Below are 14,643 nucleotides of genomic sequence, written 5' to 3' on the forward strand. Positions count from 1 at the left end.
ATGAGGAAGATTAAAATAAAGTAAGATGTTGTGTTTATTTATTTCAAACAATGAAGGGTGAGTGGCTCGTTGGTTTTTTTTGGCTCACTATCTCCGAATCACAAATGGCTCTTTTGGCTATCTTTTTTTGACCGGTTTTGGATTTGGATCGAACATACTCATTAGAGTTTGATTTGGCTCTGATACTATGTTAGAATGTAGAAAGTGGAGCATGGTAAGAAGCATGATGTTCCATCTCAAAACCAATTGGTGATGAGTAGAGTAACTCATGCCCTTATAAATGGTATGATGATCCCGCATACTTTCCACGTGGGATTCTATTCTCTAACATCAAGTACTTGGCAGTTATTATCTTTTAATTTGAAGGTAGAGTAAACAGAATTAACTGAACAAAGTTTGTTAAAAAGTAAATTTACATGCGGAAACTAATAAAATGAAAATTTTCAAAACCACATAAAAAGTATAGTTTTGGTTGGTCATTATATAACTATATATATATTTTATACAGTTCAGTGTCTAGCAGACAGGGGAAGTGGTGCATTAAATGACAGAGTATAATAATTGAAAATTTGAACATTATTATTATTATAAAGAACAATGTCAATTGGGTACGTAGGTAGGAAGGGGTAGGGTCCATGGTGCTGCCTCTTCAATCAGCAATATTGGTCAATAAAGGGAGACAAGGTTTTATGGGTGAGCACAGATAGATTTTTACTAGATGAGAGAGAGAGAGAGAGAGAGAGCGCGTATTAAATTTGAGTTAGATGCAGATCTAAATGTGGCAGTGGCAGCGGCATGCATGAAAGTAAATGGGCAAGTTAGTTGTGGACCTTGTACGTACGTTCTCATCATAAAATTAGGAAGAAGAGGCCCCCTTTTTCTTTCCAACAATCGCTTCGGCTATTCATATTTAGGGCTTTCACGTGGGGCACAACACAAGAGTATCTTTAATTTATTCACAAGATTATTTTGATGTTTTCGCATCCCTAACCCTAACTATACTACTTACCTTCACTTGAGTAACCACATTGACATTAATTGGTTGGCTTGGCATGCATGGTCGTCAATTGTCATGGTGGCAAAGATGAATCTATTATATATGATTTTTCTTTAATTAATAGTCGCAAAGTTAGAGAGGAAATTAAAAACATCATATATATATATTATTTAAAGAGAAAGAAAAATAAAAGAAATACAACATCATCATCATCATCATCATCATCTTGATGATATCTGTTTATTTCTAGATTTTCTGGGTGATCGATTACTCATATTATTATTGGTAATAGATTTTCATGTAATTAATATAAAATTCAGAAAAACAATAACTAGTTACTCTCAACCGGTTACTACCTAGAAACTAAACACATATTAGAAAACTCATAAATATACACATTTCAGAATGTGATGGTAATCGTTTACCCAGTAATTAAACACATATTAGAAAACCAAAAAATATATACATTCAAAAATGCGATGGTAACCCTGATTGTAATCTAAATACATATAAGAATATCTAGAAATATACACATTTCATTAATGTGATGGTAATTAGTTACCTAATCCAGACCTGAAAAAATAAGAACAAATATATTATAGAGAGAAATCGAAGAACACCAAGATCGCAAAAGAAGACAAAAAAAAAAACAAGAAGGTTAAACGTCGCCGGAGTGTCATCACAGCTGTAGACGAAGGTTGTGGGAAGCAAAATGCCCGTTGTTAGCCTCTGGTGTGTATTGAATTTATTTGGAATCTTTATGAAAATTGGGAAATTGGTTTATAAATGGAATGTAAAATTCTATATAATAGTTAGGTTTATAAACACATTCTCAGATTTTTTTTTAAATGATTTAAATTCCCATATTAGTGTAAAATAAGCCCAAAAAATTCCATATTTTTGTAAAGATCTTTAGAAAAAAAAACTATAAATTGGTGAAGTGTATTAGAGGTATAAAAAATGCTGATTTTTTTTAAAAGAATATATATTTTATTATTACCGTTATTTTTTAAAATTTAGTAACCCATCTTACAAATTCCAATTATATATTAGAGTATGATTACACCAAGTTTGAGAGGCCAGATTAGATGGCATAATCTTATCATGAGTTTGGTAGATAAAGCTTAAAGCATTGGATTTGGAAGGTAGTACGTTTTCCTCCCTTTATACTATATGCAATGTTGGTCATGTTATCCCAAAGATGTGGTTTGGTGATAGTAAGCATGAACTAAGTATAGTACCAAAATTTGGCTCCAAAAAAAATAAATAAACAAATATTATATCTAGCACAACAATTGTAATTTGCTCCAATGCACAATAGTATTCTAAGAAGCAAATTAGTATAATAAGTAAAGTATAAAAAATGATCATTAATAAACTAAATATTCAAAAAATAATTAATGGAAATATTGTAATTAAAAAAAAGATGTATTTAATGCTGTACCAAATTTGACACATTTTTTAGCATATCATTTCAATAATTTTTGTTACAAAAATGCTAAAATATAACATTGTATCACAATTTTTTCAAATTTTTTTTTGCTCAAGACTGCATCACAAATTTTGACTTTCCATTGGAGATGCTCAAACTAGAGGTTTGATAGAATCAAATCAAACATGTATTACTAAAAATCATTAGGGAGAGTTATCTATGTATCGAAATAACAATCTCAAAAAAAAAAAATAGAAGGGGAACAAATTGTCATTCACAACGTTGACTTTATGCACCAAAACGGTGCTCAATCTAACATGGCGTGATTTTTAATGACACAAATAAGTCTTTATTTTAATGCGCAAAGTTACTCCTATCAAATCATGTACAACTATTAGGGTATCAAATAGTCAAATATTGTTCCCATGTTCTTTCAAATGTTGCCATGTTATTTTGTTTTTCTTAAATGAGTCGCGTCCACAAGACGAGTCTAGTTCCAACCTAGTTGTACACGCCACATGTAGCCCATCAAAATTGCCCATATTCACTTTGAAATTTCGTGTCCTTGGCAACTTGGAGGTTGAGATCCAATGACAACTACAAGTATTGATTTCACGAACAATACATTTTCGTAATTGAGCCCAAACGACTTATTACTAACCACAATTGAAATCGAACTGGGATTCTCAATAATGCAACTAAATATCTCAATCAAACGCCTTCTCAAAACTTGAAGCGTAATTATAAACTAGTGCGATTGAACTAAAACATAGCACTGGAAATTTACAGCCAATAAAGTTAGACTTTGCCGCACATTATGAATTTATGATAAAATTCCCCGGAGATTGTTGAATGGATTTTGGACACTTTGGTAAGATTCTTTTTTATCTTATTTATTTATAGAGAATCAGATTGGCAATAGATTTAAAATTCAGAATTTTAACTAATTTTCGTTCCTTCAATTCAAATAATAGCATCACCCCACAACTAAAATCTCTACCTTCGTTCTACATCCTCCTCGTACCAATTAAAGAGATAATTTTGGTCTTCTTACATTCATTTCATAATAAACACAAAGAACAACGCCCTGCCTAAAAATATCAAATCTTGTGCGATCAGACTTTCAAGCAATAAATGGATACACATTTCGCTACCCTCAAGCTAACAAATTATGAACACTGAAGTAACAAATTATAATAATAATAATAATAATAATAATAATAATAATAATAATAATAATTTTTAAACTTTTTATTAATAAATTCTTCTACCAATGACTAATGAATTTAACACCATATAAATGTCCCCGAAGCTCCAACTCTATCGCGACGAATCAGGCGCAGTTCAGAACCATGTTTAAGAAAGACGTTTCCTGAGAATTCGATCAAAATTATGAGAAAAGTAGAATCTCAACTCATGACGTAACTGTTTAAGGCTCAGAAACATAATTTAACTGAGAAATGCAGGGAAAGGAAAAGGGATGCTTAATGGAAGCAAATACTTCGGTAGAATATGAAATTATGAATTATAAAATGGCTGCAAGAGTAATAAAGAAACGCTGAGCAATGTAATACCTGCACTTTGCTGAGGATTGATTCCAACTTCATCTCCATGCATTATAAGTAATCATTTGAAAAACAACTTAATAAGATAAGATAAAGAACAGCATTTCTACTGATCAAAATAGTTCAAAGCACTGAGATGGAAGTTTAAATATTATTGCATATATTTTATGCAGCAACTGATGGGAGGCTACATGTTTCATATATATACTTATGTGCAGGTTGTAACTAAAAATGCAACTTGTTCCAGGAAATAGAACTAAACAGGCCCAAATCCTTGTTGCCTAGCCTTTCTTTTTCTTCTTCTTCCTCTTCCTCTTCTTTTTTACAGTTAGTGGTTTGTATTTGATAAATTAACCCAGTTGGGATTTAAATCCCCAACTTCTTAAACACGACATACACACCCAACCACTTGAGCTAGACTCAAGTGGCGTCTCATTATACATATCTTACCAGGACTATATTTTCTTTCTTAAAATTTCTTGAGTGATGTTAAGGCATGATGAAAACATATTATTATATCAACATAGCTTTCACTATTAGTAACTAATTTCTTAAATGTTAATCTAATTGATTGGCCCCACTCACACACACACATACACACTTTAGAATAGATTTCAGGGTTAGTAATGGTTGTCTTGTCTATTAGAGCATGTAACGATCGATCCAGCTGTTACTAGGACTAAGCAGAAATCCGTCACTAAAACAATTATTTTTACCAAGTTATCCTCCTATCTTAGCCTATACTAACATCTCTATACAAATTGAACCGAGGAAGGCTCACACACCAGGAAGCCATCCTAATAGATTCTAACTGCATACAACATGGTTTAAACCAGCTATTTATTGCCTTGTTTTTTTTTTCGTGTGAATAAATAAAAGAACAGAGACAAACAAGTCCCTTTTTAACTGTTAAAAAAACCACCCGAAAACAGTATAAATTTAACAATAAAAAAGATATGTATACAAACTGAGCATCCCTAAATATGGCCTTTCATATAAAACATACTACTGATTAAATTTCCCCACAACACGGACGGCAGTTCAAATCTAAGGACAACGAAACATAATTAAATTGAATATTGGAGAAGGGTTGGCCAAAATGTAATACCCCAAATCTAGTTGTCTAACCAAATGCACACCAAATTGCATAAAAATAAGAGTGACTAGAGCTAGAGCTGAAACCTTCAAGAATACCCAATTAGGTAAAAGAAAGAATTCACAAGTTGTAACAAATACATAAGTCTTTTAAAACAAGCAGAACCTAGATTCATAAGTATAAAGTATGTATATATATAATGATAAAGAAGACTAGGAGAGAATAGAGTTTACCATTGGTGATGATAGCACTGGTTTGTGGAGGCACTTTTGAATTCTTCAGCGGCAAATTTAAGAACCTCAGTGAAAGGGGCTGCTTCCGGAACGCTAAAACTGAAAAAGAAAAAAAGATTGAAACCCTTAGAAGGAAAAATCATTCAAAGAAAAGAGGAAAATGAGAATGAAATTACTAACACTTTGAAGGGGAGCTTGGGATCGGAGGTAAGAGTTACTTTAAAGGACACCCTTCCATCACCAGCCACTCTTCTTTATTTTCTACACACAAAAAATTACACGTTAAAATTTGTAAACTTAAACACAAGAACATCAAATAAAGCATTCATATTTGAGAGAAGCTAAAAAAACACAGTGTAAATTTCAAAATCCAATCACTTACACTGTGTTTGGTAGAGAGGAGAGAGGGATGAAAGGAGAGGGGCGGAGGGAGAGAGATAAAGAATCCCCTGTTTGGCAAGAGGGAGAGATAAAGTGAGAGGAGAGATGGAGGGAGCTCCAAACCATTAAAATTTAATCATTACATTATAACCAAAATATTTAAATATCATTAGTATCATTTTAAAAAAGTAACAAATAATTATACTACAAAGGATAATACGGTAATTAGAATAATTAATCTCATTTTCATCTTTCCAACTTCATTTCTCGTACCAAACAATACAGAGAGCTACTATGCTCTTAATCCATCATAATCTTTATTCTTCTTAAACTCCTCATCCATCCTACTCTCTTTCCGTATCAAACATCCTAAACTCTCCCTCCATCCTATTCCCCTCCTTCGTACCAAACATAGCAAGTACAACAAACAAAGATTACATGTCCAACAACAAAGGTAAGCTATTTTAACTTCACAATTAAAAAACAACAAACTTAATGCAACATATACATATATAATAGTTTATTTTTTATTTTTTTAAAAAAAGAAACAAATAATTGAATAAAAGTATGAAGTAGACATAATAATCATTCTGATTCTAACCAAACATATCAGATAACAATCTCTATGATTAATCTAATCTTCTACAATAGCAACAAAATACATTCATTCCCCAAAAATAATCTTTTTGAAGATAATAATCTCAGAAACAAACAAATTAAACTGAGAAACTGAAAGAAAAAAAAATCGTTTACCGTGTGGGTTGGTTGGTGGCGATGGAGAAAGCGAAGTAAAATGGGTTCGGAATTGCAAAGTGAGGAAAGAGTCCGATTCCGATTGGAGAAATTGAGAGCAACAGATGCTTTGAAGTTAACGATTGGGATCTGATCAAAGGAAAAGGGGCACGACACATGTATGCAACCAGGATCAATTTATTATTACGTTATTTATTTGACAACAAAAATATATTTTATGGAAAATTATTTTGTGGAAGTTTTGGAACGTTCAAAAATTATAATTCCAAATTCTTTATATTTATATAAAGAAGTTTATTTTAGTTACTCAAGACATACGGCTAAGATTTTAGAAAATTTTAAATTATTTGGAATGAATGTAATCAGAGCTCAAACAATACATTAATATGCAAGACAAAACAAATATGCACGAAACAAAGTAACAAAGTAATTGGTTTCTACGCAATTGAGAAGTCTTAAAATACCCAATTTTATTAAGGTAAAGATCTACAATCTGGTTAATTCCAACTAGTAATACACGAAGTATTTGGTGACTAATTATTTAACAAGACAAAGTAATTGGTGACCAATTTTTTATTTTTATTTTTTAGAGTAGTAACCAGTTATTAGTATGCTTAAATCTTAAAAAAAACAGACATTTGTGTAATTACCACCATTTTTTTTTCAAATTTCAAAGTACTAATCATTTACTAATCTGCAAAAATTTGGAAAAATGGTACAATAACTATTTACCATTTTCCTTAATTTTAGAGTGTCGGTGGTTGGTATGCCAAAATCTAGAGAAAAAAATTGACATAGTAATTAGTTACTAAGGGTCTGTTTGACATTGTTTTCTGTTTTTTGTTTTCAAAGTTGTGTTTTCAGAAATGAGAACAGAAAACAGTTTTTGTAGTTTTAAAAAAACAAGAGGTGTTCGGTTAATGTTTTCTAAAAATAATTATTTTAGTTTTTTTTTAAATCTTAAATAAAAAATTAATAAATATATTTACAAAGAGAAAAATCTTTTAAAAGTTTGTAATAAATAATGAGATAAAGTAAAGTGAAAGGAAAAATGATACAAGGAGTGGAAAAGTAAGGAGAAAAACTTTGAGGATAGAGAAAGTGATGAAAAAGAAATTGATACTAGAAAAAATAAAAAAAATAAAGTGATGAGAAAGAAATTAAAGATAGTGTTATATTATTTTATAATATAATGTTTTAGATTAAATAAATGTGACAAAGATTGTCACATATTATAACATATAAAAGAGAGTTACAATATTTGGATATAAGTGAATATTCAAATATGTAACATATTTGGTGTTACAAATTCAGTTACAAATTTGTAACTCTCAAACATTGTCCATTATTGTGTAGGTTTGTTGTTACACAATTTTGAGTTGAATTTCTTAAAGCCATAAGTGAAATGGCTATTAGAGATATGATTTTAACCCAAATAATGTGTTTGAGAATCACAAAATCAATTGAGAGTGACATGGAACCGTTTGGAAAAACAGCACAAAATTGTTTGCTGAAAATAGTCAATGGCCCGGCCTGGAGGATAGAGACCAGTGGCTGCGACCACTGATACTCCTGGCCGCGGCCAGTGAGGCTGACAGCCAAATTAGATTTTCAATTTTTTCCAATTTGAACGGTTCTAACATCTTAAGTAACTCCCAAAACTCCATTTTGATTCCATAAACATCCAATTAAACATTGGTAATAGCCATGGGAGTTGGTGAAATTTGAAATTCAAAGAGTGTCTCTAAACTGTATAAATAAGAGCCTATTGCTCACTTGTAAGACATAACTTTTCTATCCATTAGAGCACTTGGCTAGAAAACACCTAGAGGCTTGATAATTCCATAAAGCTATTTCCAAAATTGAGAGAGTTCCCTTAGTGCTTGAGTTAGAGAGAAGTACGCTTTTGGACAAATGTTTCAAACCTTATTCAAGTTGGTGATCCCCAACACTCTTCACTTTGGTTGTGTGAGCGAGAGTTCCTTGTTCTTACCTTTTCTACTATTGTTTTTCTTCTTATTATTCTTTTCTTATTTACTTGTATTTATTGTTTAAGAGTTGTAATATTTTATTTCTTTTTGTTTCAAACACTATTATTTTATTTGTATCTTTTGTTTAGAGTTGTAATTTTCTATTCTCTTCTTCTAATTCTTCTTATTCTAATTGTAACTTTCAGTCATAGAGTTGTAACATTATTTAATCAATCCTTGTTTATTTGTATATTTTGCTTAGAGTTGTAGATGTCTTTTTACCATTCCATTGAGACAACTTATATTTTCCTAACATTCAAAAGTTTATTTCTTTGTTTGTTTCAATGGAATGTGAGTCTATCAAAATCATGAACCAAGACCTAGTAAGGTTGGATAGGTTTGATGGATCCAATTGCACTAGGTGGTAAGAACAAGGTAAGTGTAAAGGCATACATTATTTTATATAATAGTGATGAGATTTTATTTCATGTATTAGCATATTTTCATATGTTGATTTATGAATTGTTGTGTAAATGTTAACATGTTAATGCAATATGAGATACATTGTGACGTAGTTGACACATCTATTTGTGAAAGTTAATGTGTAATCCTTATAAGTGAAATTTTGACATGATTTTCATTATCTAGAGATTGTAAAACTTATATGTATATTATATGTGAGATAGTGGTACATATATTGACATGAAAATTATGTTTTGAAAATTTATAAGCATGATAAATTGGTAGTTTAAAATTGACATGCCTATACATTGATTTGGTGAATCAATAGAATATATCAATATGTAGATATGTGAATTATTGTATGATATTTGTGGTATACTTACAATATAATTATGAGATTCAAAATGCATGATAATATGATAGATATATGTTGACAAATTATGTAAGACTTAATTATGTTAATATATAAAAGTATATTGATATATACATGAGAATTATTATGATTATTATGGTGTGTCATATGATATGATTATTAATGTGATAATATGCTTTATCCTATATTATTAGAATGTGATAAGTTACCATTTATTTGGTGAATAAAGTGAATTATTTGGGAAATAAAAATTTCTCATTTAAAGTGTTAAGCATCTCAATTATGAGATAAGAAAAGAAAAACCTAAGAGGGTTGCATCTTTTGATAAGTGTGTCTTGCTATTGCAAGAAAAATGGATTAAGAGGATCTAAAATTATGGGATGACATATTGACCTATAGGCTTAGAGTCTAAAGAGTGGTCAAAAGAGAAAATATTTGAGAATTATTTAGTGACAATAATTCTTAAATATTCAATGTCTCAATGAGGAGACATTACAAAATTGGAGAAGCAATTTTGAATCTTTATACCAATAGTGAATAAGATTGAAGAGAATTTTATTCATTCTTGTTAAATATGGTGATATGTTTAAATTAATCTCAATGAGAAGATACTTTTAAACCAAAGCATTAGAAATCAAAGTGTTTAAATAAATCATTGATGATTTATTTTCTTTGATTCAAGTATTTAAAAATGGACATCTTCAAATTGATTTTGATGAGAAAATCAATGGATGTCAAAATGATGTTTTCAAAAGAATCTCAAAGAGACTCTTAGAAAACGCACAAAAGTTGTTTAAGTGATTTTGAGATTAGTTAGACAACTAAAGGTGAAATTAGTGATTATTTGCTTGAGAAATTTTCACATGGTATTTATATCTTCATATGAGTTATGGAAAGGAAGAAAACCCAACATAGGGTACTTCAAAGTGTGAGAATGTCTTGCATATTGCAAGAAAACTGAACCTAATAGAACAAAGTTAGGTTCAAGAGTCATAAAGTGTGTTTTTGTTGGTTATGCCAACAATAGTAAAGCTTATAGGCTATTAGACTTAGAGTCTAATGTTGTGATTGAATCTAGAGAAGTTGAATTCTTTGAGAACATGTTATGTGACAACAATTCTCAAGTTTCAACGTCTCTAAAGGAGAATTTGTTATTTGAGAACAATTCTCAAGCATCTACATCCAAAAATGATTCTCAAGAGGAGAATTCTCAAAGGAATGTAGAGCAATCCAGTGAACTTAGAAGAAGTCAAAGAGCTAGAAATGAGAAAATTTTAGGATTTGATGAGATAGATTCTCAACAAATTTCTTTCTACATGGTAGAAGGAAATAGAGAGGAAGTCATTAGGAAAATTTCTATTGTACTTCTTGTTGAGGATGATCCTAAGACTTATAGAGAAGCCATGCAATCAAGAGATAGTTCATTTTGGAAAGAAGCCATCAATGATGAGATGGATTCCATTTTTTCCAACAACACCTGGGAATTGGTAGACCTCCCACTGGGGTCTAAGCCAATTGGGTACAAGTGGGTATTTAGGATAAAATACCACACTAACGACACTATCCAAACCTTTAAAGTTAGATTAGTAGCTAAATGATTTAGGCAAAATGAGGGTATCGATTATTTCGATACCTATGCGCCTGTTGCAAGAACAACTTCTATAAGAATTTTGTTCGCTTTGGCTTCTATACACAACTTACATGTTCATCAAATGGATGTCAAGACGACATTCCTTAATGGTGACCTCAATGAGGAGGTCTATATGGAATAACCCGAAGGGTTTGTCCTACCAATATATGACATAAAGTATGTAGACTTGTAAAATCCTTATATGGATTGAAACAAAATCCTAAGCAATGGCATGAGAAATTTGATCAAGCCATCATGTCTAATAGGTTTAGGCATAATAATGGAGACATGTGTTTGTATTCCAAAACTGGGATATGTGATCTGTAACGACCCCAAATTCGCTAATGAGGCTTAAGGGCCTTGATTAGTGTGCTGGGATGGCATCATTGGGTTAAATGTGATTTGAATGATTTTATTGATTTAAATGCATAATTGTATGATTAGAATGCTCGTATGATTATATTTTTATTAATGTGATATATATATATGGCATTGTGAGAACCACATTATTATGTGGGTAGGTCTGCAGAGCACGACTCGAGGCGATCCTAGGGCTAGATAGCGGGGAAAAGTCACAACGGGGCTTAACAGTTGACTTTGGATAAGTCAAGGGCATTTTGGGTATCGGGTAGTTATTTAGACTATCGGGTTATGAAAATAAATATATGGAGATATATTTGAGGTTAGGAAGTCTAGGCGGGAATATTGGAGAATTTTACCGTTTTGCCCTCGGGGACGTTTCCGGCACCCCGAGCCTCGGGATTGACTCAATGGGATAAGATTAAACTGAAGCTTTAGGAAAACAGTAGACAGAAAATTAAACCGACCTTTACTTTCAACCTTCCCTCTCTATTCTCTCTCAAGGAAAACACAAGGAAGAAAACACTGAAATCTTAGGGGAATTCAGCTGGGAACTCAAAGGAATTCAGGAGTGATTTAGAGGCTTTGCTCAAGAATCAATCAAGAACTTAATCAGTACTAAGGTAAGCATTGAATTTCCTTTTCTCTGGTTAGAAATTCTGGGTTTTGGCTGGGTATTGAGGTAATTGTGGTTTTGATGTTTAAGGGCAGAATTAAGGAGGAAAGCTTGGGAATTAGCTTGGATTTGGCTTGGAGAAGTGGTTCAGCAGAAGAGGTAAGTATCAATTCATGATTTAGCGGTTTCAATTTGAGTTTGAATGGTTGGTTTGAGTGTTTGAAGTGCTTGAGTTTCAGGAATTGGAAATGGGATTCTAGTGGGTTTTTGGGCTGTATTTCTATTGGGATGTGTTGTTAGAATCATGATAAAAGTGTTGTGATTAAAGGGTTTTGAATTGGGGAGCTTTGGGATGACTTTGGGTGAGGTTTAGATGTTGGAAATGGTGGGTTTTCTGGGCTCGAAGGGAAGGGTTGCGGCTTTGTTCTAGAGCATTGCGGCCCTAGGATGAAGATGAGCCAGGAGGGCTCGGCCAAGGGTGAGCGCCGCGGCGCCCAAGGCAAGGGCCGCGGCGCGTGTCTTCTTTCAGGCTTGCCCTTGGTTCTGTTTTGAGGGCAAGGCTGCGGCTAAGCTTCAAGGGCCGAGCCCTTGGGTGCACTTGAACATTTGGGGATCTTAGGCATGGGAATGTGGTCTAGAATGCTCGAGATCGATTTCACCACCGTGCTTGGTGGAATTCGGATTCCCGGAAGTTAGTTTTGTATCCGGAAACCCTTATTTGAATATTAATGGAACCCTATACCTTGGTTGTGACTAGGTGATAAAAGCTTAGGCTCGGGAACGGATCGTGCTTGAGGAGCGTTGCTCGTAATCAGTAACCGCAAAGATTAAAGGTAAGAAAACAACACCTGGTTGAATATATGTAATGGGACTACGGGATTCCCTATTGTGTATGCTTGAAAAGATGATATTATGCCATGCAAGCTATTTAGTGAACCAACGACCTAAGGGTGCCAAGGGTTACACTAGCGCACAGGGCGCGGCTTGGCCACTGGTAGTCAAGGACAGCTTAATATGCACTGAGCTCGGTTTAAGCAGGTCGGAGTCAGTGGGATAAACAGAGGGTGCAGCCTAAGTTGTCGGCCATGATTATTATGTGATATGAATGTTATAAGTGTTTGATTGCATCCATGATTCTGAATTTATGCTGAATGATTAATGTGGGTTATATGATGAGAGTTCATGCTTAGTGAGTTTGTTATTTGTTAATACTGTTTGTGTTGCACATGTTTTCTTGCTGGGTCTTGGCTCACGGGTGCTACATGGTGCAGGTAAAGGAAAGGGCAAGCTTGATCAGCCTTGATTGGAGAGCTCTGCGAGCGGAATGTACATGGTCAGTTTCTCAGCCGCCACGGTTGAGGTTTAGGCAGGGATGCGAGACCCAGAAATTGTCCATTTTGCCTTAGTATGGCTGACAGTTGTGTTGTATTATTTTGGAAGTCTGTTACCCAACTTTTTAACTTTGTTTCTTTTGGGATCCCATGTATATAACTGCTTAATTATATAAAATGAAACTTTTGAGACCAAAACCTTTTTTAACCCTAGTTCATACATGTTTAGTGACACGTTTTTAAATTAATGACTTGATTAGCAAGTCTTGCACCTTTATAAGTACACAGTGTAGCGGTCCTGGCTATCCAGGGTGTTACATGATCATTGTTTGCTTATATGTGGATGTCATTCTTATTCTAAGTGATAACATGAAAGGGATAGAAGAAACGAAGAGATTTCTATCATCAACCTTCAAGATGAAAGATCTTGGAGAAGTTGACACCATACTTGGTATCAAAGTGAAGAAACATAGTGGGGGTTTTACGTTGGGGCAAGCCCACTATATTGAGAAAGTATTGAACAAATTTAACTATCTCAAGGTTAAAGATGCCAATACTCCATTCGACCATAGTGTAAAACTAGAGAAGAAAGAAGGAAGAGCGGTGGCTCAATTGGAATACGCAAGTGCTATAGGGAGTCTTATGTATGTTGCCCAGTGTACTAGACCTGATATAACATTTGCGGTAAGTAAACTTAGTAGATTTACAAGTAATCCAAGTGTGGATCACTGGAAGGCTATTTGGAAAGTCTTAGGTTATCTCAAGAAAACTAAAGGACTAAGCCTTCACTACTCAAAATTTCCTTCAATCTTAGAAGGATATACATATGCAAGTTGGATATCCAATCTTGGGGACAACTTGTCCACCACTGGTTGGGTATTTACACTTGGTGGGGGTGCAATTTCTTGGAGTTCCAAGAAACAAACCTTTATATCTCATTCCACTATGGAAGCAAAGTTTATAGCTCTAGCTGCTACCAGTATAGAGGTCGAATGGTTAAGGGATCTTTTGATGGAGATACCCCTAATCAAAGAGAATGTATCCACTATATCGATACATTGTGATAACATTGGCTAGAGCATACATCGGAGTGTATAATGGGAAATCTTGACACATTAGTCTAAGACATGGATATGTAAGAGAATTGATTCAAAGAGGAGTCATCTCAATATCCTATGTGAGAACAAGTGAAAATTTGGCGGATCCTTTCACTAAGCCACTAATGAGAGATTTAGTGGCTACATCATCTCGAGGGATGAGACTTAAACTCTCTAAAGAGATTCACGATTGATGGTAACCTATCTTAACACTAGTTACTTAACTAGTGTTAGATTCAATATAGGTAATAACAAGTCAATCAAGTGAATATTAGTTGTACTCAAAACAGTCCCATATGAAATGTTGAGTACTTTTGAGTTACCAAATTGAGGGTTAAAACCGAGAG

General features: G+C 33.2%; 1 pseudogene; it reads right to left on the reverse strand.

Annotated features, from left to right (window-relative positions):
* Positions 1-3,456: 3,456 nt before the first annotated feature.
* Positions 3,457-6,615, reverse strand: LOC133805757 (ubiquitin-fold modifier 1-like; annotated as a pseudogene).
* Positions 6,616-14,643: the final 8,028 nt, after the last annotated feature.

The sequence above is a fragment of the Humulus lupulus genome, chromosome X, assembly GCF_963169125.1.
Source record: "Humulus lupulus chromosome X, drHumLupu1.1, whole genome shotgun sequence".
Classification (NCBI taxonomy): Eukaryota; Viridiplantae; Streptophyta; class Magnoliopsida; order Rosales; family Cannabaceae; genus Humulus; species Humulus lupulus.